The sequence below is a fragment of the Oncorhynchus kisutch genome, linkage group LG16, assembly GCF_002021735.2.
Source record: "Oncorhynchus kisutch isolate 150728-3 linkage group LG16, Okis_V2, whole genome shotgun sequence".
NCBI classification, from domain to species: domain Eukaryota; kingdom Metazoa; phylum Chordata; class Actinopteri; order Salmoniformes; family Salmonidae; genus Oncorhynchus; species Oncorhynchus kisutch.
In genome coordinates, this window is record NC_034189.2 from 16,561,126 (window position 1) to 16,588,441 (window position 27,316).

General features: G+C 41.1%; 1 protein-coding gene and 1 long non-coding RNA gene across 2 annotated transcripts in view; both read left to right on the forward strand.

Moving 5' to 3' along the window:
- Nucleotides 1–27,316, forward strand: part of LOC109906211 (basement membrane-specific heparan sulfate proteoglycan core protein-like) — a 258,730-nt gene that overhangs the window by 60,252 nt on the left and 171,162 nt on the right. The gene's annotated exons all lie outside the window — the stretch shown is intronic.
- Nucleotides 18,043–22,290, forward strand: LOC116353962 (uncharacterized). Its single transcript, XR_004203363.1, has 4 exons — nucleotides 18,043–18,143; nucleotides 18,692–18,769; nucleotides 20,971–21,087; nucleotides 21,226–22,290. It is a non-coding gene; the product is annotated as an uncharacterized LOC116353962 (long non-coding RNA).

Below are 27,316 nucleotides of genomic sequence, written 5' to 3' on the forward strand. Positions count from 1 at the left end.
ACCCTCAAAGTCAATGTTTGGAGGATATATTGGCAAAGTTTGCTAGCCCTCAAATTCGTCTCAGGACTAACAACACCAGTGCCAATATATCCTCCAAACACCAGCTTCCCAGACATTAGCACATAAATGTCATAATTGCCATAGCACAGAAACAACAAAACCAAGCCAATTTGTCACGCTAAATGCCAATGCATCCAAAATGTGGTCTTTTCCAAATAAAACTCTGTACCTATTGACCACCCGCAATCGGCACATTGCTTTCAAACCTAGCTAGCCATCACATAGCAACAAAAAATTAGATCTGACTCTGAGTCACATCTGGCTTCAAAACCTAAGTCGAAACTCTTGCAGTAGTTCAATGCTATTCCATGAATCCATGATTCATTCTATTCTACGATTACATTCTTATTTTTATGTGTAAATCTCATCGGTAGCTGTAATCCATCTAGTCACAACCACAGTACACGGGAATGATTGAACTGACCTTGGATGGTTGCCAGGAGATCTTTGACCCTAGTCAGGTTGGCCTCACAGTCTCGAAGATGAGGAGAACATCTCTTCCTGGACTAAGAACAGAGAGATTTACATTAAATTAGAAGACAGTGTATTACTGTTGAATTATGGCCATATTACAAAGAAATGTAAATGGCAAACACAACATTTGAAGTACAAAATTACATTCCAAGGCACTTCACCAAACTCATATGACTAACTCATTAGGTTCAGGACTTTTTCCTGGTCAAGAAAAAAAACCTGTCCTTCCTCATATCCAGTACAATAATAACATATACAATATTCAACCAACATGTTTTGGGGAACAATACTACTGCAGTGTAAAACCTAATCTTGATAACATGGAAATGTATATTGAAATCAGAAGTTTGAGTTAAAACTTCCCATTTAACACTTCACATTAGTTTGTCAAATGAATCAAATGTTATTTGTCACATGTGCCGAATACAACTGGTGAAAAATGTACCATAAAATGCTTGTAGGAGCCCTTCCCTGAAATGCAGAGTTTAAATAGTAGCACAAGAAGAATACAATAAAATACACAAAAATTGAGCTATATACAGGGAGTACCAGTACCAGATCAATGTGAGGCTATATACAAGGAGTACCAGTACCAGATCAATGTGAGGCTATATACAAGGAGTACCAGTACCAGATCAATGTGAGGCTATATACAAGGAGTACCAGTACCAGATCAATGTGAGGCTATATACAGGGAGTACCAGTACCAGATCAATGTGAGGCTATATACAGGGAGTACCAGTACCAGATCAATGTGAGGCTATATACACAGGGAGTACCAGTACCAGATCAATGTGAGGCTATATACAGGGAGTACCAGTACCACATCAATGTGAGGCTATATACAGGAGTACCAGTACCAGTACCAGATCAATGTGAGGCTATATACAGGGAATATCAGTACCAGATCAATGTGAGGCTATATACAAGAAGTACTCAGATCAATGTGAGGCTATATACAAGGAGTACCAGTACCAGATCAATGTGAGGGCTAGATACAGCGAGTACCAGTACCAGATCAATGTGAGGCTATATACAAGGAGTACCAGTACCAGAGCAATGTGAGGCTATATAACAGGAGTACCAGTACCAGATCAATGTGAGGCATATACAGGGAGTACCAGTACCAGTCAATGTTGAGGCTATATACTGTACAGGGAGTACCAGATCAATGTGAGGCTATATACAGGGAGTACCAGTACCAGAATCAATGTGAGGCTATATACAAGGAGTAACAGATTCAATGTGAGGCTATATACAAGGAGTACCAGTACCAGAGCAATGTGAGGCTATATACAGGGAGTACCAGTACCAGATCAATGTGAGGCTATATACAGGGGAGTACAGTACCAGATCAATGTGAGGCTATATACTGTACAGGGGAGTACCAGATCAATGTGAGGCTATATACAGGGAGTACCAGTACCAGATCAATGTGAGGCTATATACAGGGAGTACCAGTACCAGATCAATGTGAGGCTATATATAAGGAGTACCAGATCAATGTGAGGCTATATACAAGGAGTACCAGTTCCAGATCAATGTGAGGCTATATACAAGGAGTACCAGTACCAGATCAATGTGAGGCTATATACAAAGGGTACCAGTTCCAGATCAATGTGTGGCTATATACAAGGAGTACCAGTCCCAGATCAATGTGAGGCTATATACAGGGAGTACTAGTACCAGATCAATGTGAGGCTATATACTGTACAGGGAGTACCAGATCAATGTGAGGCTATATACAGGGAGTACCAGTACAGATCAATTGTGAGGCTATATACAGGGAATACACAGTACCAGATCAATGTGGGGCTATATACAAGGAGTACCAGTCCTAGAATAATGTGAGGCTATATACAGGGAGTACCAGTACCAGATCAATGTGAGGCTATATACAAGGAGTACCAGATCAATGTGAGGCTATATACAAGGAGTACCAGTTCCAGATCATGTGAGGGCTATATACAAGGAGTACCAGTCCCAGATCAATGTGAGGCTATATACAGGGAGTACTAGTACCAGATCAATGTGAGGCTATATACTGTACAGGGAGTACCAGATCAATGTGAGGCTATATACAGGGAATACCAGTACCAGATCAATGTGAGGCTATATACAAGGGGTACCAGTTCCAGATCAATGTGAGGCTATAAACAAGGAGTACCAGTACCAGATCAATGTGAGGCTATATACAGGGAGTACCAGTACCAGATCAATGTGAGGCTATATACTGTACAGGGAGTACCAGATCAATGTGAGGCTATATACAGGGAGTACCAGTACCAGATCAATGTGAGGCTATATACAGGGAATATCAGTACCAGATCAATGTGACGCTATATACAAGAAGTACCAGATCAATGTGAGGCTATATACAAGGAGTACCAGTACCAGATCAATGTGAGGCTATATACAAGGAGTACCAGTATCAGATCAATGTGAGGCTATATACAAGGAGTACCAAACCAGATCAATGTGAGGCTATATACAAGGAGTACCCAGATCAATGTGAGGCTATATACAGGGAGTACCAGTACCAGATCAATGTGAGGCTATATACAGGGAATACCATTACCAGATCAATGTGAGGCTATATCAAGGAGTACCAGATCAATGTGAGGCTATATACAAGGGAGTACCAGTTCCAGATCAATGTGAGGCTATATACAAGGAGTACCAGTACCAGATCAATGTGAGGCTATATACAGGGAGTACCAGTACAGATCAATGTGAGGCTATATACAGGGAGTACCAGTACCAGATCAATGTGAGGCTATATACAAGGAGTACCAGATCAATGTGAGGCTATATACAGGAGTACCAGTTCCTGATCAATGTGAGGCTATATACAAGGAGTACCAGTCCCAGATCAAATGTGAGGCTATATACAGGGAGTACCAGTAACAGATCAATGTGAGGCTATATACAAGGAGTACCAGTACCAGATCAATGTGAGGCTATATACTGTACAGGGAGTACCAGTAACAGATCAACGTGAGGCTGTATACAGGGAGTACCAGTACCAGATCACTGTGGAGCTATATACAGGGAGTACCAGTACCAGATCAATGTGCAGAGGTATTTGAGGTAGATAGGAAGGCAGGGTAAAGTGACTAGGCATCGGGATAGATCATAATAAGAGTTAAATAAAGGACAGAGTAACAGTAGCAAATTATGAGAATACAAGTGTGTGCGTGTGCGTGTGAGTGTGTAGCATATGTGAATGTGTGTGGGTTTTGTGTAGTGGAGTGTCAATGTAGTATGTGTGAGTGAGTGTGTGTATATGGTTGTATATATAGTCTGGTGAGTGTGCGTAGGGTCAGTGCAAGATATAGTTAGTGCAGATAGTTTTGGATACCATTAAGTGATTATTTAGCAGTCAGACTATTTAGCAGTCTTATGGTCGATGCCCCGGTACCGTTTGCTAGATTGTAGGAGAGAGAACATGGCTTGGGTGGCTGGAGTCTTTGGCATTTTTCGGGGCCATTCTCTGACCGCATGATATGAAGGTCCTGGATGGCAGGGAGCTCCGCCCCAATGATGGGCTGTCCGCAACACCCCCTAGCACTTTGCGGTCAAGGGTGGTGCATTTGCCATGCCAAGTGGTGATCCAGTAAGTCAAGATGCTCTCTGGTGCAGCTGTAGAACTTTTCGAGGATCCGAGGGACCATGAAAAATCTTTTCAGACTCACGAGGGGGAAGAGGCGCTGCCTTGCCATCCTCACAACTGTGCAACTCTGCCCTAGGACCATGCCCCAGGACTACCTGACATGATGACTCCTTGCTGTCCCCAGTCCACCTGGCCATGCTGCTGTTCCAGTTTCAACTGACCTGAGCCCTAGGACCATGCCCCAGGACTACCTGACATGATGACTCCTTGCTGTCCCCAGTCTACCTGGCCATGCTGCTGCTCCAGTTTCAACTTCCACCTGACTGTGCTGCTGCTCTAGTTTCAACTGTTCTGCCTTATTATTATTCGACCATGCTGGTCATTATGAACATTGAACATCTTGACCATGTTCTGTTATAATCTCCACCCGGCACAGCCAGAAGAGGACTGGCCACCCCACATAGCCTGGTTTCTTCCTAGGTATTGGCCTTTCTAGGGAGTTTTTCCTAGCCACCGTGCTTCTCCACCTGCATTGCTTGCTGTTTGGGGTTTTAGGCTGGGTTTCTGTACAGCACTTTGAGATATCAGCTGATGTACGAAGGGCTATATAAATAAATTTGATTTGATTTGATTTGCTGAGGTGTGTGGACCATGTTAAATCCTTAGTGATGTGGACGCCAAGGAACTTGGAGCTCTCGACCAACTCCACAACAGCCCTGTCTCCCCTCTTTCTCCATAGTCCACGATCAGCTCACTGGTCTTACGGATGTTGAGGGAGAGGTTGTTGTCCTGGCACCACACTGCCATGTCTCCGACTGCTGACTCCGACTGCTGACTTGTCACTTTCGGTGATCAGGCCTAGCCCCGTCGTTTCATCAGCAAACTTGATGATGGTGTTGGAGTCGTGCATGGCCACGCAGTCTTCGGTGAACAGGGAGTACATGAGGGGACTAAGCACACACCCTTGAGGGGCCTACGTGTTGAATGTCAGTGTTGTGAATGTGTTGTTGCCTACCCTCACAACCTGGGGCCGGCCTGTAAAGGATCCAGTTGCAGAGAGAGGTGTTCAGACCCAGGGTCCTTAGCTTGGTGATGATCTTGGAGGGGACTACGGTGTTGAACGCTGAGCTGTAGTCTATGTATAGCAATTTCACCTAGTTATTTCACCTCTTGTCAAGGTGGGAGAGGGCAGTGTGAAATGCATTAGAGATTGTGTCATCTGTGGATCTGCAGTTTTTGTGAATTGGAGAGGGTCTAGGCTGTATGGGATGATGGTGTTGATGTGTATCATGACCAGCCTTTCAAAATACCTCAATAATTAGAGACATGTTATGACAATATTCTGATATGAATAGGAGTACAGCAGCCAATCAGTCCCATGTCAGTTGAGTCCTGCTCTAGACTACCTACCTGTTATGATGTGGGTCTCATTCTGTAGTCTCTTATAGCTGTCTTGCAGTTCACGCAGTTTCCCTGTTATTAAAAGCAAATCATATGGAGGAATAACATGAATTTATTTACATATCTAACCATAAAGTAAGTAAGTAAACCAAGCTAGAATGACCTATTATCTAACCATAGTCCTATTAAAATGAACCAATATTTTATTTATCTATTACAGTGAAACTGCAGTATTTTCATCTGAGCCAGTCCCCCATAGGCAAACTGCATCTTAATGATCTATATGACGGATTCTCTGCAATATTTTTATAAGGGTTTGATCATGGTAAAGACCTCTGGATTATTGATATTCTCACCTGTTAGATTCCCTTTCATCTGGGCAAAGCGAGCCCCCTCAGCTTGAAGACTAGTCATGTTGGAAGCATCTGGAACAGAGACAATAAGACAAGATGGAGGGTTGTGGTTTTTCTCTTGTGTTTGTCACTATCTTGGATATTTTCTTTGCACATTGTAATTTTCAGCAGAGTTCCAGGCCAGCAACTATGGTGGATGCATAACTAGTCCAGCTCGGTTCAGTAGTGTAAAAGGGTTCAGTAATGTTAAAGGGTTCAGTAATGTTAAAGGGTTCAGTAATGTAAAAGGGTTCAGTGGTGTAAAAGGGTTCAGTGGTGTAAAAGGGTTCAGTGGTGTAAAAGTGAAATGTTTCTATACTCACAGAGGACTCCCAGAGTGATAGCCAAGCCGAGCAGTAGAACACAGAGACACACCAGGGTCGCCACGGGAACTCTCCCAGACCCTCCATCAGGGATTGTAGCCTTTGACCCCACTGGGGGAGTGGGGTCACTATTGCCAGGGTCCCTTCCTGTAAAATGAGTGGGTGTCAGAGATTAAAAGGTCATAAGGTTTGTTATATTCGGGGTAAAGTTTACCCCGAATATAAGAGACATACCCCAAGCGACTTACAGCTGTAATCGCAGCAAAAGGTGGCGCTACAAAGTATTAACTTAAAGGGGCTGAATAATTTTGCACGCCCAATTTTTCAGTTTTTGATTTGTTAAAAAAGTTTGAAATATCCAATAAATGTCGTTCCACTTCATGATTGTGTCCCACTTGTTGTTGATTCTTCACAAAAAAAAACAGTTTTATATCTTTATGTTTGAAGCCTGAAATGTGGCAAAGGTCGCAAAGTTCAAGGGGGCCGAATACTTTCGCAAGGCACTGTATACTTAAAAATCCTGTTTCTTAATTTCCATAATTAGGTATTAATATTTGTAGAAATGTAGGCAATTTATTTTACAATTTATTTTACCAGTCTCACTGTGCTGCCATCCTGTTAGAAGGTAACAGATTATTTTATTACAATGGTTAAAATGTATTTTCATTGTGTTCCATGGTGTTATTCGCCCCCTAGTGGAGCTTTCTGGTACTTAGAAAGACCACGCAAACAGGAAGTAGAGAATTTGTTCTGCACGCATAGAAGCAGCTACAAACAACGCTACGGTGCAGGTCTTTCAATGTAGTTATTTCTTGTCACGCTTCAGCCTTGGAAAATATTTGTTTGTAAGTTCGATTCAAGCATTTAGCTAATGATGATAATCTTGTTATTGATAGAGTTGCTTAGATATCAATGTTGGTTCCATTTACTCACAAATTGCAATGCCTTTAATGTATGTCGTTAGCTGTATTACTTTGCTCGTGCGTCATACAAACGAATTGTAAAATATACAATACTGTAGTTTGTTACTGTTTCTATTGTAATATGCTTTGTTATTCTACATAGATGGTTGTACATTATTAGAGTAATGAAAGGAGCCAATTACCATATGAGTAACAATTAGCTATATGGTTTGGCATCATGCCAGATGCATGGTACCTTAGCACGTGCTTTGTATTTATGCAACTTCAAATGTTTAATGTACAGCTACAGTATGTCGGTGTGAATTGAATACTAAAGTATATTATTTTCTGTATTTTGCAGTTTCACAACAAACGTTTTCAATATATTCATTCAAGAAAAGTCATGCCTTGGGAGTTTTATTGAAGACTTAGTTGTTAGCTATCTGTCTAGTTTTGCATGGGAACGCAACTCAAGGGCAGAATTCTCACAATTACCAAAAATACATTGCAAGCAAATATTATATTAGCAAACAATTATGAATCATCCTGTATTGTCCCTAACTTCTTTAACTCCTTCGCAGCAGTTGTGGGATATGCACATATACACTCAATCCTTTCCCCCCACACAACCATTGGCTCACAATCTCAACAGATGCACCATCCCAAAGCCCAACTCAAAAAAGGTATTGATTTAAGAATGCATATACATTTGCAGCTGCATGAGAAGGCCTGCAAGAAATGTAGAGATTTTATTAACCATTGTCACGTCCTGGATGATGAAGATCAAATGTACACCTTTTCCCTGAAACACCCAAAATACGGTCACCCGTATTGACCATATTCCCAAGCATCTCCATGCAGTCAGACTTTAGATTTTGTGCCACCAGGGCCACAATAATAAACCCCCTCTCAGAATGTCCGAGTGTGACCCCCTCCCCATGGGTTACTGCAGCTAGTGTTTCCAGTACTGCTACTGCCTGGGTGGGGGCACCCCCTCCCCATGGGTTACTGCAGCTAGTGTTCCCAGCACTGCTACTGCCTGGGTGGGGGCACCCCCTCCCCATGGGTTACTGCAGCTAGTGTTTCCAGCACTGCTACTGCCTGGGTGTGGGCCCCCCACCGGAATCCACACCGGTTAGGTTCAAGATCTTCAAGGTTCTCATTAGCAGCTTTGAGAATTTCATGGTATAGTATGCTCTCCCTTTAGGGGGCTTTGGCTTTGCAGGACCAACCCTGCAGGCTCAGAATCTTGAGGGGCCAGTGCTGCTCTAGGTCTCTGACTGCATTTTGGCTGCATACAGGCCGCTTACAGCAGGCCCATAAAACAGTTAGGGACTTCTCCCTAGCATCTGGGTCATTCAGGTGGGTGTCTACGGTACAGGGTTGTGGACCGTTCCATCAATATAGGACAATAAATAAATTAAATGTATAATTTTTTTTAAAACACTGTTCCACCATGATAGGACAAGAAATAAACAAATAAGACATATCATTCAATATAAAAAGTATATCCATCATCTGAACAACATTGAAAGCTCTCTCACTGTCACGCCCTGGCCTTAGTTATCTTTGTGTTCTTTATTATTTTGGTTAGGCCGGGGTGTGACATGGGTGATTTGTGTTTCGTCTTGTCTAGGGGTTTATTAGATTCATGGGGTTGTATTCAATTTAGTTGTCTATGTAAGTCTGTGGTTGCCTAGAGTGTTTCTCAATCAGAGGCAGGTGTTTATCGTTGTTTCTGATTGGGAGCCATATTTAGGCAGCCATATTCTTTGGGTATTTTGTGGGTGATTGTTTCCTGTCTGTGTTTAATGCACCAGTTAGGACTGTTACCGTTTTCACATTTATTGTTTTGTAGTTTGTTCATGTTTGAGTTTTCTTAAAGAACCATGGACTATAACCACGCTGCGTTTTGGTCCGCCTCTCCTTCCCAGGAAGAAAGCCGTGACACTCACACCCCCGCTCACAGCAATACATTGGTTCTGGGATATGCAACCATTTCCTTTCTCACTCAACGCCACTTTCCCAAACATAAAAAACACACACCACACCATTCACACATACTGTGCCTTCTGGTTACTGAGCTTTTATCTTCAACATGTTGAGATAGTGCTTTTGTGTTCCAATTAGTTATATTTGAAGATATGTAGAAAAGCTACATGTTTTATTGTATTATTACAATCCATAACCAGGCTAGAATTGTGTTTCATTATTTTCCTCGTCTATAAGAACTTTGTCATTTTTAAAATAGCCATGGAGTAGTCTTTGTGACTCTGAACAACTGGTTATCAACATTTAGATTATTGTCCACAAGAGCTACTCGTTTCCCTTTTAATCTATTTTCCTTAAATTGGATACAGCACTTTACGCAGTTCTGCAAATTTCCTTCGGGAACTGGTAATTCATGACAATTTTAGTCCCAGCAAGTCTTTTACCCAGGCTTTTAACCATTATTTGATCTTTAAATTGAGCAAATTTGGCAACGATTAGACGTTCATACCTCTGCCCTCTGTCCGAAGCGCTGTAAGGAGGAACTCCAAAGTGGTGTATATATATATACTTGTGATGGTGAGAACATGTTTTTGTCTGAATTACAGCTGTAATGACCCTTTGGGAAGAATTCAACTTGGTTAAAGCTTCTCTAGTGTCTGAGTTATTTACTCTGGACAATAAGAACCTAACAGGTTAAATAAGGGGTACTTAATGTAACCCTTAGCTAACTGTAACACAAATACACCTCACCTTTCCCAGGATCCTGCTCACTAGCTCTACCTCCCGGTCTTTTAACCTCAGAGTATGTGACATCCTCTTCACGTCCGGCTACTCCTATGGTTACAGAGAGAGAGATGAAGAAAGAGATGGTTCCTTTTTTAAACTTATTTTATATTGCACCCCATATTGTTTCCCTAAAACCAACCTCCTGGTGATTACCACCAATTAGAATTGTACCATTATCTCAACATGCTATTAGAAATGTATCAGTCTACACAGAACAAAAATATAAATTCAACATGTAACGTGTTGGTCCCATGTTTCATGAGCTGAAATAAAAGATCCCATGTTCCATACACACAAAAAGCTTATTGATCGCTTTTAGTGAGCATTTCTACTTTGCAAAGATAATCCATCCACCTGACAGGTGTGGCATATCAAGATGCAGATTAAAAAGCATGATTGCACAAGTGCAGGGGACATTAAAAGCCCACTCTAAAATGTGCAGTTTTGTCACCCAACACAATGCCACAGATTTGTTTTGTGGGAGCATGCAGTTGGAATTCTGAATGCAGGAATGACACCAGAGCTGTTGCCAGAGAATTCAATGTTTTAGAGAATTTTGCAACTGGAATCACAACCTCAGACCATGCGTATGGCGTTGTGTGGGCAAGCAGTTTGCTGATGTCAACATTAAGAACGGTCATGCCCTGACCATAGTTTGCTTTGAATGTTTCGGTTGGTCAGGCTGTGATCTAAGCGGGCATTCTATGTTGGATGTCTAGTTTGTCTGTTTCTGTGTTTGGCCTGATATGGTTCTCAATCAGAGGCAGGTGTTAGTCGTTGTCTCTGATTGGAAACCATATTTAGGTAGCCTGTTTTGTCATTGTGGGTGATTGTCTGTTAGTTGCTTGTGTCAGCACAGTTCTCATTATAGCTTCATGGTCGTTATTAGTTTATTGTTTTCTAGAGTTTGTTCAAGTGTTCTTTGTTTATTAAATTCACGATGAACACATACCACGCTGCGCTTTGTTCTCCTCACTACGACGATCATGACAAGAACAGAGTGCCCTGTGTTTGAGGAGTTATGGTATGAGCAGGAATAAGCTACGGACAATGAACACAATTACATTTTATCGATTAGCCATTTGAATGTACAAAAATACCGTAACAAGATCCTGAGGCCCATTTGTTTTTAGGTATCTGTGACAAACAGATGCATATCTGCATTCCCAGTCACGTGAAATCCATAGATTCGAGCCTAATGAATTTATTTCAATTGACTGATTTCCTCATTAACTAACTCAGTAAACTCTTAAATTGTTGTTTGTTCAGTATAGTTCCTCTTTCACAATTGACTATTTCAACATTCTATTAGAAATGCAGTGTTCTATTTCCCCTCTCTCTCAATCAACTCAGCATTCTATTAGAAAGATACGGTTCTCATTCCTCTCAACATTCTATTAGAAAGATACCGTTCTCATTCCTCTCTCACAATCCGCTATCTCAGTATTTGTCACGATTGATCGTTATAATGATTGGACCAAGGCGCAGCGTGCGTAGAATTCCACATGTTTAATAAAGAATAAACTCACCAAACAAAACCAGAAGAAAAACAAAACGTGACATTCTGGGTTGCTCACAGACAGCTACACAAAAACATAGTCAAGATCCCACAAAGGGGAAATGGCTGCCTAAATATGATCCCCAATCAGAGACAACAATAAACAGCTGCCTCTGATTGGGAATCATACAAATCAAATCAAATTTATTTCAAATCAGTGTAGACTGATACATTTCTACCAGGCCAACATAGATATATAATTACCTAGATGTAACACCCCGACCTTACCAACATAGAGAAAAACAGGGCGTGACAATATTATTTTAGAAATATACCATTCTAGTACCTCTCTTACAATCCACTATCTCCGCATTATTTCCTTTGAGCTCTACTACAGTCCCTTGACTGGAAGGTCCAACATGCAAATCACTTTAACTGTTAGGGTCACTAACCGAAATATACAATATCTAATATTCTAATTCAAAATATCTGAAGAAAAGCTGACATATTGTTATGAGAAATTAGGAAACACTTTTGGCCATAAACCAAATGTTACAGGTTGATGCTGTCTGGCTGTCTGTCTGGCTGTCTGGAAGATGGTTGACAGTGTGAAATCCAACAGATACGTCCAGAGGGTGACGAGTAACAACTCATTTAGATGGAACTGTCATATTCTCATGTGCTTTATAATGCATCTATTCCTGTAGATATCCTTCAAAATAGGATTCTCTGTGGAGAACCATTGTTGAGGCGTTGTGTAATGTATTCAAAAGGAAATGAACGTGTCAGAGTCATAAATAAAGCACAAACATTGCACTATACATAACTATGCTATAGTACATTCTAAAAGAGTGCCCAGTGACTCATACACTACCACATGTTAAACATATAGTACTAATTCATATTAATAAGTACAATTACAAATATTGATCCCAACCAAAATACTGTCTTCTTTTCCCTATAGCCCCTGGGTTTACACAGTTAATGTTCATGACACAACCATACAGTAAATCATCATCACTATAATTATAACCAGTTAACAACAGTCTATACAGCCTTCTTCTGTTACTAACTCCTTGTTGAATTATGACATCTCCACCCTCGCCCCCCAATGTGATCAAATGTTGAAAACTAATAAATCGATATAAATGAGAGAGAACTCACCATTAGAAACTTCCCTTTCTGCTCCAGTATCTTGGTTCTGATGCCGAGTGAATGTAACATCGGAGTAGATGATTTCACCAGACATCATCACAGCTCTAAGTTCTCTTTCAGAGTGGGGACCAGAAGAGGAAGAAGGCCCTCATCACACACACTCACTCATTTAAATCCCTCAAACACTCACACACTCAACCACACACACACTGGCAGTACACAACCACAACTGTTATGGAATACATAGGATGTTATGCAAATAACATTCAGACACACACACACAAACATGTACGCACGAATGCCCGCACACACACACTCACACGTCCCAGGAGAATGATGAGGAACTGCAGTGGGGTAGGGAGGTGCAGTAAAAATGCATATTCAGTTCTTATTTACATTTGAAGTTGTGGTAAACTAGAACGTCATTTGAATATGTTGTAAACTAGCAACCCTGTCATTGATTTGTATTACTGATATCATTTCTAAAAGCAGTACGAAGACAGTTGGCTTGTCATGCTCATACAAACATGGCCTGTAGAATTTACTGTAGGTAGGATTCTAGCTATCTGTAATTATATAGTGATATAACATTTTCTTTGTCAGTTAAGTTTCATTCATGATAGATGGTTAAAGAGAGCCAGCAGATAATACATTATTTCTATAATCTTAATATAACATAGAACATCAGATATCATCAAATGATGTGTTATAATAATCATTTCATAATGACATCTCCTGTCAATTTGACTATTTTTGAGGGCTCTCTTTGAGCTCGACACTGACAGCTGTGGAAGCAACTGTTTTCTGTAAATCTATTTGTATAACTGGTGACAGTGACACTATTGTAATATTAACTTAATGTCTCTGCAGCCTGTTGTCCAAGGCAGGTAAATTATGTAGTGAGTTGTGTCCAGATGAGGTTTTAGTCATTTGATCCTCTTTCAAGGTTGTAAAATTACCAAGTATGAACCTATGTGTCTGAAAAACTAAATTACTTCTACTACTACTACTACTGCTACCACCACCACAACTGCCGCCACCACCACCACTGCCGTCGCCACTACTACTACTACTGCTACCACTACTACTGCTACTACCACCACCAACACCACTGCCTCCGTCGCCACCACTACTACTACTACTACTACTACCACCACCACCACCACCACCGCTGCCACCACTACTACAACTGCTACCGCTGCCACCACTACTACAACTGCTACCACCACCGCTGCCACCACTACTACAACTGCTACCACCACCACCACCGCTGCTACTACAACTGCTACCACCACCACCACCGCTGCCACTACAACTACTACTACTGCTACCACCACCACCGCCGTCGCCACCACTACTACTACTGCTACCACCACCACCGCCGTCGCCACCACTACTACTACTGCTACCACCACCACCACCACTGCCGTCGCCACCACTACTACTACTGCTACCACCACCACCACTGCCGTCGCCACCACTACTACTACTGCTACCACCACCACCACCGCCGTCGCCACCACTACTGCTACCACCACCACTGCCGCCGCCGTCGCCACTACTACTACTACTGCTACCACCACCACTGCCGTCGCCACCACTACTACTACTACTACCACTGCCGTCGCCACCACTACTACTACTACTACTACCACCACTGCCGTCGCCACTGCAACTACTACTACTACTGCTACCACCACCACTGCCGCCGCCGTCGCCACTACTACTACTACCACCACTGCCGTTGCCACTGCAACTACTACTACTACTGCTACCACCACCACTGCCGCCACTACAACTACTGCTACTACTGCTACCACCACCACCACCACTGCCGTCGCCACTACTACTACCACCACCACCACCACTGCCGCCGCCGCCGCCGTCGCCACCACCACTACTCCTACTACCACTACTACCATCATGACCTACAATACATTTGACAAACATCCTTATCTCCCACTGTGTTATTCTAGCATGACTCAACAAAAACAGATGTGTGTCAGTGCATCAATGTCATGGTGTTGTTGTCAGATACTGTAACAGATCTCTGTAATGTGTTGCATGGAGAAGACATGTTGAGCTCTAGAACCTTCTTACTGAATAGTGTTTATTCTCAAAAGTTCAGGGATGTCACGTGTCCTACTTACCTTAGTACACTCGTAACAACCTAATCATCACAAAATGTATATTTGATCAAACAAGCCACAAGTAGCAAATAAGCCATTAAATAATTTATTTGACCAAATTCGCCACTCTCTTATTGATCCCCATACAAAAACTCTTCAGCGAAAAACACTGAAAACGCCACATGATGGAGAAGACCGATTTTTGGGCCAGTTATCTGTCTCGTTTCAACTCTTCCTCTCTGGTTTGTCTGTCTCTACCTGTAGATAGGACAGGTTCAGCCTGATACAGAGGCTTTTCCTTTTGGGCTGTTGCCTGTGTACATTTAGTAAATCTAGGCCACTTACTTGATATTTTGTACTACTGTATATGGCGTCGTTACCTATTCTACATACGTTTGTCAACTTTTTGGCCGTTCAAAGCAAAAGTTGTTAAGTCAGTTGTTTGTGTGTGAGGCTTTTTGTGTTTATCAGAGAGATGCCAATGTTCTTTTAGTATACTGTAGTTCAAGTGTCATGTTCATTTCTCCTTTACATTTAATCTATCACTCTGATCACTACTTTCCTGGGTTATTTCTTTGAACAGTTGGCAGACCTACCTTGTTTGTGCTGTAACGCAAGAACATTCACACACAAACCTTCAAATAGCTCCTAAACCAAATTATAAATGTCACGTGCCATGAAGTCAAACCTTTGACACCTTTCCACCTTTCCTAGTGAAACTACAGATTCTACTGAAAATGTAAACATGACTGGGTATCATAAATTCAATATGATTTTATCCAGAAAACCCTTTCCTCAGATTTTTCCTTTAGTTTCATTAGTTCTCACTTCCACCCACCGAGATACGACAGTGTTGCTGTGTCCACTCCTTTTACAGAAAGAGGAAGTTGACTCGAGATAAACAGGACATGCTAATTTATTCTGTTTCTCTTTTAAGCATCTGTAGCTTTCTAATTCTGACAAAAAGCTCCATTTGTGTCACAGCCACAGGAACTGTAGGGGACACTGGACATTAACTTTGGAACGCTATGTTCCAATTGCAACTCTCAACTTTACAGAATGTTATGTAGTAGGTAGTTTTGTGTTAGGCAACACACTAAGGCACAGGCCAGGGGCATGAGACTTGAAACAAACTACCCCAGCTCGCAGTCGGCTCAGTAGGCAAATAGACTAGAGATGCTGCTGACACTGCGAGATGCCGGACTAAAGACATTTTTTAAACCATCCCTCGACTCCTACCATGTCTACAGACATCCACCAAACAAACAAAAACAGTCTCTCAGAGAATGATCGAGAGCACAACTGGTAAATAGCTTCTAGATATGTCAGTCATGTGGCTAGCTGCTGGCTGAGACATCTATTGCAGTAACGTTGAAGGGGCTCTGGCTAATATTACATAGCCCACTATAGAAGGAGGAAGAAGCTAACAATAAATAAAGTCTACCTCAGCAGGAGCAAAAAAACTAACTAAGTTCTCATGGTAACTTTTTTTCACAGGGACTGGCTACTGAGAAAGACAGTGCTGTGGCGCTCAGTGGTGAGGATGAGGCAGGCTGCAATACATACAGGAGGAAGTAGAGGAGAGAGAGAGGGGCAGCAAGCAGAGAGAGAGGTTAGAATAATGGTTCGCAAACTTGTGGCCGATGCCCAATGTGGGGTCCCTGAGAAAATGTAAGAACTTTTAATAAAATAACTTGCTGTATGTTTCCACATGAACACCTCCACATGTCCCCCTTCCCGATAGGCTACTTTACACTTCCCTATAGGCTACTTTACACTTCCCTATAGGCTACTTTAAAATGCAGTCGAAATGCAAACAATACAGTTTTTCTTTTTGCTGCTGATGCTATGTGTCAGTGTGAAACAATTCTTGTATTTTCCCCCTTTCAGGGGTATAACATTACAATTGTATAGCTAATAGGCTATGTTTTTGTATATAGACTGAGGTGAATGAACTTACAGCAGCCTCGGTTCCTGTGCCTGGCTGTTAGTGTGCCTCAGTACATTGCCTGCATCACATGTCTGGGTTCATTTTTGCTTGTTTAAAGTTTTTAGTTGCATAAAAATTCAGTAAATGAGCTTCAAGACCCCCCCCACACACACACACACCACCCCCCATATCACAGCCAACCACAACACTGGCGGGTAAGTTACAGCGTCTGTGGTAATAACCTCCCAATAGCTCTGCTTCTGACACATGCACACACACACACACACACACACACACACAAACAACAATAGATTAACAATTACAATGATACACATCACATACACAGACACGTTGAAAATACAACCATAAACAACCCAATAACAAAGACATATCTATGTAGACAGTATCTAATTGGCAGCATACCACTCTGCATCCCACTGCTGGCTTGCCACTGACGCTGAGCAGGGTTGGTCCTGGTCAGTCCCTGGATGGGAGACCAGATGCTGCAGGAAGTGGTGTTGGATGGCCTTTAGGTCTAAAAAAAGATCCCAATGCCACAGGACATTGATTGGGGACATTGCCCTGTGTAGGGTGCTGTCTTTTGGATGGGATGTTAAACATATGTCCTGACTCTTTGTGGTCACTAAAGATCCCATGGCACTTATCGTACAAGTAGGGGTGTTAATCCCGGTGTCCTGGATAAATTCCTCATCTGGCCTAATCATACCACCACCACCTAATCAACTCCAGCTTCTAAATGGCTCATTCATGCCCACCTACTCTTCCCTGTAACTATGAGAGGAGTTAGCTTGCTACCATTTCCATTTGTGGGCAGTGGAACAAATTAGGTTAGCTAGGCTTGCACATCTCTCTATCTCTCTGAGTGTACAAAACATTAGGAAATTGATATTGTGTTGCCTTTTGCCCCCAGAACAGCTTCAAATCTTTGGTGCATGCAATGTGTCAAAAGCTTTCCACAGGAATGCTGGCCCAGGTTGACTCCAATACTTCTCACAGTTGTGAAGTTGTCTGGATGTCCTTTGGGTGGTAGACCATTCTTAATACACAAGGGAAACTGTTCAGTGTGAAAAAGCCAGCAGCGTTAGAGGTTAGTGGTCGGTCGGTCTGTCTCTCTGTCTGCATCTATCTGTGCATAGTGCAACATGAAACAAACATCTGCACATTCTGATGTCAAACCACAAGATCTGATCTCAGATCTCTCTTCTAGTTCCATCCTCTTTCCTCCAATAAAGAGGTTGGGGCCATGTAACTAATGTAGCCAAACATAAAAATACATTTCTCAGAAAATAACAGGTACTGTTCTTTTGTTCAGTCTTTATACATTTCTGCAGAATCTTGTCTCTCTTTTTCTCTGTGTGATGTAATCAGACTCACCATACAGGAAGTAGAGCGGTTTGTCAGAAGAACTGTAGTTCGGAGATGGTCAGTGGGACAGAATGGAGAACACCTTGCTCTGTGTGCTACTCTGTAAGTACTGACATTGTATTAGTGTTTGTGTGTTTGTCTATGAGCACAATGCACTATGGTTAATATTACTACTCTATTACTATAGTAGTATACACTACTGTATTACTACTGTACTGTAATGACTTTGTCTTTGTTGAAGTGCTGAGTATTCTCATCTACTGTGGACACTGATGAAGATGGCATATATTCATTTATTTGATCAAACCTCCGTCTTTGTTTCATCCTCTTTGTCTCTGTCACTGCTTTTCCTTTCTCAGTCATTGTTTTTGATAAAATCGGTGATTTAGTTGAAATAGATGATTCAGTTTAAATATGTTATTCAAATTCAATAGGTGATTCAGTTGAAATAGGTGAATCAGTTGAAATAGGTGATTCAATTGAAATAGGTGATTGATACACTATTATATTGAGTCATTCATGATGTACGTGTCAGTATTCGGTTGTGTTTGTATGCTCTGTGTAGAAAAGGAAAACAAATGTGTTTTATTTGTCCCATGATACTGTAACAAGTATAAGGTAATGGTATTGTGTTGATTGTGTCTATGCAGAGAAACCTGTTCTGACCATCCAGCCCAACAGCACTCTGTACCCTGAAGAGACAGTTACACTGACGGTTACTCTTACTGGTGAGTCTAAAACAGTTTTATGATAAATGAATGCTATTGTGTGAGTCAGGAGAGTACAGTAATGCTGTCAACATCACAGTGCATGGAGCATCTGTTGTACAACATTCACAGTGCATGGAGCGTCTGTTGTACAACATTCACAGTGCATGGAGCATCTGTTGTACAACATTCACAGTGCATGGAGCGTCTGTTGTACAACATTCACAGTGCATGGAGCATCTGTTGTACAACATTCACAGTGCATGGAGCATCTGTTGTACAACATTCACAGTGCATGGAGCATCTGTTGTACAACATTCACAGTGCATGGAGCATCTGTTGTACAACATTCACAGTGCATGGAGCATCTGTTGTACAACATTCACAGTGCATGGAGCATCTGTTGTACAACATTCACAGTGCATGGAGCATCTGTTGTACAACATTCACAGTGCATGGAGCATCTGTTGTACAACATTCACAGTGCATGGAGCATCTGTTGTACAACATTCACAGTGCATGGAGCATCTGTTGTACAACATTCACAGTGCATGGAGCATCTGTTGTACAACATTCACAGTGCATGGAGCATCTGTTGTACAACATTCACAGTGCATGGAGCATCTGTTGTACAACATTCACAGTGCATGGAGCATCTGTTGTACAACATTCACAGTGCATGGAGCATCTGTTGTACAACATTCACAGTGCATGGAGCATCTGTTGTACAACATTCACAGTGCATGGAGCATCTGTTGTACAACATTCACAGTGCATGGAGCATCTGTTGTACAACATTCACAGTGCATGGAGCATCTGTTGTACAACATTCACAGTGCATGGAACATCTGTTGTACAACATTCACAGTGCATGGAGCATCTGTTGTACAACATTCACAGTGCATGGAGCATCTGTTGTACAACATTCACAGTGCATGGAGCATCTGTTGTACAACATTCACAGTGCATGGAGCATCTGTTGTACAACATTCACAGTGCATGGAACATCTGTTGTACAACATTCACAGTGCATGGAGCATCTGTTGTACAACATTCACAGTGCATGGAGCATCTGTTGTACAACATTCACAGTGCATGGAGCATCTGTTGTACAACATTCACAGTGCATGGAGCATCTGTTGTACAACATTCACAGTGCATGGAGCATCTGTTGTACAACATTCACAGTGCATGGAGCATCTGTTGTACAACATTCACAGTGCATGCAGCATCTGTTGTACAACATTCACAGTGCATGGAGCATCTGTTGTACAACATTCACAGTGCATGGAGCATCTGTTGTACAACATTCACAGTGCATGGAGCATCTGTTGTACAACATTCACAGTGCATGGAGCATCTGTTGTACAACATTCACAGTGCATGGAGCATCTGTTGTACAACATTCACAGTGCATGGAGCATCTGTTGTACAACATTCACAGTGCATGGAGCATCTGTTGTACATCATTCACAGTGCATGGAGCGTCTGTTGTACAACATTCACAGTGCATGGAGCATCTGTTGTACAACATTCACAGTGCATGGAGCATCTGTTGTACAACATTCACAGTGCATGGAGCATCTGTTGTACAACATTCACAGTGCATGGAGCATCTGTTGTACAACATTCACAGTGCATGGAGCATCTGTTGTACAACATTCACAGTGCATGGAGCATCTGTTGTACAACATTCACAGTGCATGGAGCATCTGTTGTACAACATTCAGTGTTTTTTTACATGTATGTATGGTATGATTTTCAGTTCTGTAACTGAATGTTTGCATCTCATAAAATGTCTAATTTTCCCCCCTGCTAGCACTGACTTTGTCAATAGCTACTTTATTGAAGAAAAATGTATTTATATGACTGAGATATGTGGTTTTCCTCCCTAGCTATCTGAAGATGAATGCACTTATTTTAAGTCGCTCTGGATAAGAGCATCTGCTAAATGACTCAAATGTCAAATGTGAAAATGTACAAGCTCATAAGATGTTGATGTATTGTGAGTGATGACTCCAGATTTACAGTATTTATATATTATGTTACACAGATGGTGATGTGATCCTGGAGAGTCCTGTCCATCCCCTGACTGAAGGAGACTGTGACTCTGACCTGTATATTTAAATATCAGGAAACATATCCTAACCCGAAGACTGAGATGTCAGAAGAGCATTGTGTGTGTTCAAGTGTCTTGATGGTAAAATCATGTGTTTTTCTAGTCCCTCCAGGTTCCGTTGTCTCCATCTCTCTGCCCAGGCTGCTGTGTGGTCTACTGGTGATGTCTCCCTTTCTACTGGTGTCCATCATGAGGATGGCGAAATGCTGCAGGGCTCGAGGTGAGAACTCTCTTTCAATGTATCCAGCTGTATAATCTCCTTCATTATGTCATGATCTCTGATAGGTTACATTGTGTAGCTGTGTATATTTGAAAGAGCAGTCTCTAGTGATACTTTCCATCCATTATATTCCTGTAGGTTTGTGTTCAACAGTCAAATCTCCTCAAGACCAGATACCATGTGATGATGTCATTAAACAGAACGTATCATCCGTGTGATCATTACAGTACGAACTGTAAGCTGAACAACCACTTTAATGATTGTAAAGTTTTTACCATTGACATATGATAGTGTTTTACTGAGTTTAATATCACTGAATGGAATTTCACAAATGCTGAATGTTATGATTTTGTAAGTTGACGTTTTCAGCTTTTGGTGGATTGTAAGCTTCCCTTTGTTATTGTTGATTGATGTAGATTTTGATTCAAATATTACACTTATCTGTCTTTATTTCCGTTTTTTATTGAACAATAGTGTAGTTCCTGCTGCATGTGTTGTATTTTAAATAATCTCATGCTTTTTACATGCAGGTGGATATATACAGTATGTGAATCTTTTCTGTTTTTTATTCTAATTTAAATACTAAAGATGTGTTTATACCTGGTTGGTCGACCTACTATAACAGTTAAGATGGAACACGTAGCTATAGTTTTATTAAAAATGTATATTTGCATAATGCAGCTTTTATACTTATTATTATATAAAAGGTAGACTCAGCGAAATTACGTTGCCAAGAGTAGCACTACAGATATTGAGATGAGTGAGATGCAAGACTTCACTCTCACACAGCCACAGACAGTATCTGCACATATGCACGGGTTCACTTCACGTTCACAGTCTGGTAGTCTCCGGACCAAAACAGAGGAGAAGTTGAGCCTCATGCTTCAACGTTCTTAGTTGTTGTGGAAATTGAATCACTCTGCAGTTTACTTTCTACATCTACGTCAAATTGCCGAGTCTACCTTTAAACTCCACTTACTTTTGACTTATTTTCATTTTCAAATACTGTCTAAGTATTTTGTAAAAAGGTTTTACAGCAGATATACATTTCCAACATGTAAGTATTTTGTCAAATGGTTTCAGTAGTTGTTTTAGGAGCCAGATGGGTGTTCCACTATGGAACTTAAAATGGAGAAGGTATGATGTGTTTTGTATTAATTCTCATATATCAAATAAAAAGTGATGATTCACCTCATCATTGTATTGCTTTGAAATATAACTTGATTTAAGGACATATTAATTTAACTCTCTGTATTTCTGAGTTGAATCAATGCATTTACATCTTGACCGTTTCTATACATTTCTTATCATGTAAAGCAACACTTTCTAACTAAATCTCTATGCACCCTACTGCTGTCAGTCTTCTGTAAATCACATTCAGATTGACTTCTACTGATATGAACCCATACAGAAGTGTTACATGTCTGTACTATTATGATGACATGGAGAGAGGAAGGAATAAGAGGGCAGACCCAGTAGACTGAGGGCTTATGCTGTTGCTATGTGACAAATGACCATATTAGTGTCTATATTGTGATCAACTGGAATGTGGAGTAGTTACAGGCCTGTCCCTGAAGGGGGCGATAAGAAACCCCAGATGTTTACCAGGCTGTACCCACTAAAGGTGAAGTCTGACTGCTTTTCCCCTGTAACCTTTCTCTCTCTATTTATGTTTTCTCCTTGACATGTTGTACAAGTGTCACACACTCTACACTCTACAAAAATACACATTCAGATATTTAGAGGTCAATTGTTGGAATAAATTGGGAAACGCGAAAATGTTTTGATTCATGTACCCAGTTTCCCAGCTTTGAATCTCCTCCCATCTCTGTTTTTTGGTAATGCTTGTGTATGCTTCTGACGTGTACACAGACACACATACAAACTAAACAACACACACACATGCACATGCAAAATACATGAACAATTACCCTGATACACATCACATAAACAACACAATAACAAAGACAATTCCACATTTTGTTGTGTTACAGCCTGAATTCAACATGTATTCAATAGTTTACATTTCTCACCCATCTACACACAAAACCCATAATGACAAAGTGAAACATGTTTTTAGAAATGTTTGCAAATCTATTGAAAATGAAGTACAGAAATATCTTAACTACATAATTATTCACACCCCTGAGTCATTACTTTACAGAATCACCTTTGACAGTGATTCCAGCTGTGAGTTTTTCTTGGTTTTTCTTGGCTTTCCACACCTGGACTGTGCAATATTTGCCCATTATTATTTTTTAAATGATTCAAGCTCTGTCAAATTGGCTGTTGATCATTGCTAGACAACCATTTTCAGGTCTTGCCATAGATTTTTAAGTAAAGTCAAAACTGTATCTCAGCCACTCAAGAACATTGACTTTCTTCGTGGTAATCAACTCCATTGTAGATTTGGCATTGTGTTTTAGGTTATTGTCCTGCTGGAAGGTGAATTCATCTCCAGGGTCTGGTGGAAAGCAGACAACCAGGTTTTCTCTAGGATTTTGCCTGTGCTTAACTCTGTTTATTTTTTATCCTGAAAAATTCCTCAGTCCTCGATTGCAAGCAAACCCATAACATGATGCAGTCACCACTTGAAAATATGAGGAGTGGAACTCATGATGAATGTATTGTATTTGCTCCAACCATAACACTCTGTATTCAGACACATTTTTTGCAGAATTCCTTTAGTGCGTTGTTGCACACAGGATGCATATTGTGGAATATTTGTATTCTGTACAGGCTTCCTTCTTATCACTCTGTCAATTAGGTTAGTATTGTGGAGTAACTACAATGTTGTTGATCGATCCTCAGTTTTCTCTTATCACATCCATTTAACTCTAACTGTTTTAAAAAGTCACCATTGGCCTCATGGTGAAATCCCTGAGTAGTTTCCTTCCTCTCTGGCAAGTTAGTGAGGAAGGACACCTGTATCTTTCTAGTGACTGGGTGTATTGATACACCATCCTAAGTGTAATTACCAACTTCACCATGTTCAAATGGTTATTCAAGTCTGCTTTTTTAAATGTTGTCCATCTACCAATAGGTGCCCATCTTTAAGAGATATTGGAAAACCTGGTCTTGTGGTCGAATCTGTGTTTGAAATTCACTTCTCAACTGAGAGAACTTAGAGATAATTGTCTGTGTGGGGAACAGAGATGAGGTTGTCATTCAAAAATCATGTTAAACACTATCATTGCACACATAGTGAGTCCTTGAAACATATTATGTGACTTGCCTTAAGTTGCCGTAACAAAGGGGTTGAATTCTTATTGACTCAAGAAATGTCTGCTTTTCATTTGTAATAATCTATGGGGTATTGTGTGTAGGCCAGTAACAATGCATCTCAATCTAATCCATTTGAAATTCAGGCTGTAACACAACAACATGTGGAAAAAGTCAAGGGGTGTGAATACTTTCTGAAGACACTGTATTATGCCAACTAGTAATGAGGGGGATGATTAGGTGGCTATGATGGAAGGGGGCCAGGTTGGGAATGTTGCCATGACACCAGGGTTAACATCCATAGTCTTATAATAAGTGCCATGGGTTTTTTAATAACCACAGAGAGTCAGGACAACCATTTAACTTCCTATCAAAAAGACAGCACCCTAAGCAGGGAAATGTCACCTAGACTGCCCTGGTATCTCCTTAAACCAGAGGGAATAGTGGCCCCTACTGACCCTCCAACACCACTTCCAGCAGTGTCCCATCCAGAGACAGAATAAGCCCGTCCCTGCTTAGCTTCAGAGGAAAGCCAGCAGTGGGATGAAGGGTGGTCTCCCATCCAGAGACAGACAAGGCCCATCCCTGCTTAGCTTCAGAGGAAAGCCAGCAGTGGGATGAAGGGTGGTCTCCCATCCAGAGACAGACAAGGCCCATCCCTGCTTAACTTCAGAGGAAAGCCAGCAGTGGGATGAAGGGTGGTATGCTGCTGGTACTGTAGGTGGCAACATGTAAAGTGACAACATGTAAAGTGACATGTGATAACATTGCTTACTTCCAGACTTTATTGTTCCCATGGGGAAATGTTGTTGCAGTGTCATGTACACATTTAAAGTGGCATTTTTAAATACAAAACTAAATTGACAATACAACTTTCAGAACAGTTACGCACCAATAAAACACAATAATAGTAAGAAATTAAACATGAAATAAAAAAGACTAGCCTGCTGGACTTACGGAGTCAATGTAAACTACACATCATTAAACTACAAATATTGTAGCACATGGAAACATGATCTCGTGAAATAAATGAGACAACATGGGGATACAAATATTCAATGTGATACCATGAAACTAAACGTGATAACATTTTCACAACTAAAACAGCAAATATACAATTTTTTCAAATGTGAAAATGTCAGCTCAACATGTCAAAACAGTTGTTTCACATGTGTACATCATTACTACACCTCACCACATCATTTACCTGCCTTGGACAACAGGCTGCAGATACAGTATGTAAATATGAGAATAGAGTCACTGTCACCAGTTATATAAATAGATTCAATGAAAACAGATTTCCACAACTGTCAGTATCACCCACAAATCGAGTCAAATTGACAGGTGCTGTTATGAAATTAATACACACTGTAACTACAGTGAGCTAGAATCCTACCTACAGTACACATCAGAGGCAGAGCTGTTGTGAGGTCACTCCCACAGACCAGAGACTCAATGAGGAAGACAGTATTCAATCAAAAACTATAACCAGTAACTGGTTTCCGAGGATAAGCCATGAAGCTGAATTGTTCCTGGTCTTTAAGCAACCCAGTAATTCAGTAATGATGTGATGTAGTCAGACTGACAGTGACACGTACGTCATCTTATCTCTCAATCACATCTGTGCCTCCGTTCTTATAACCAGATTGCTAGAGAATTTAATGTTTATTTTTCCACCATAAGCCACCTCCAACGTTGTTTCAGAGAACCGTCTTCACAACTACGTGTAACCACGTCAGCCCAGGACTTCCATATCCGGCTTCTTCACCTGTGGGATGGTCTGAGACAAGCCTCCCGGACACCTGATGAAACTCTGGGTTTCCACCCAAAAATGTGTCAGAAGCTGTCTCAGGGAAACTTATCTGTTTGCTCGTTGTCTTCACCAGGGTCTTGAACTGACTGCTCTTTGGTGTTGTAACGGACTTCAGAGGACAATGCTCACCTAACGGTTAAAACTGTATTGGGTATGGCATCCTGTTTGTGAGCGGTTTGCTTTTGTCAACGTTGTGAACAGAGTGCCCCATGGTGGCAGTATTTTTAATTGTATATTAATTATTGTTTTTTACATATATTTATTTAACTAGGCAAGTCGGTTAAGAACAAATTCTAATTTACAATGAAAGCCTAGGAACCGTGGGTTAACTGCCTTGTTCCGGGGCGTAATGACAGGTTTTTACCTTGTCAGCACGGAGATTTAATCCAGCAGCCTTTCGGTTACTGGCCCAACACTCTAACCGTTATGGTAGGGGCAGGCATAAACTATGGACAACTAACACAATTTCATTTTTTATTGGCAATTTGAGATCCTGAGACCCATTGTATGCCATTAATCCGCCCTCTTCATCTCATGTTTCAGCATGATAATGCATGGCCCTATGTCTCAAGGATCTATACACATTTCCTGGAAGCTGAAAACGTCCCAGTGGCCTGCATACTCACCAGACATGTCAGCCATTGAGCTTTCCTTGGGATATTCTGGAACGACATCTACAACAGTGTGTTCCAGTTCCCGCCAGTATCCAGCAACTTCGCACAGCCATTGAAGAGGAGTGGGACAACATTCCACAGGCCACAATCAACAGCCTGATCAACACTGCCGCGCTGTATGAGGCAAATTGTGGTCCGACCCTATACGGATTGCTTTTCTGATCCACGCCCCTACATTTTTAAAAAGTATCTGTGACCAACAGATGCATATCTGCATTCCCAGTCATAGGAAATCCATAGATTAGGGCCTAATGAATTTATTACATTTGACTAATATCTAATATACATATACATTGACTAATTTACATGAACTGTAACTCAGTAAAATCTTTGAAATTGTTGCATGTTGTGTTTATATTTTAATTCAGTGTATTAGTATATATATTTCACAGAATATTAGAATTATACACTTTTTTTAAAGACTACTTTTACAATATATTTGCTCTTGTATTTCACTTTTTTTTCAATCATCCACAAGAGGGCATGAATGCACAAGTAAACAGTTATAGTCAACTCATCC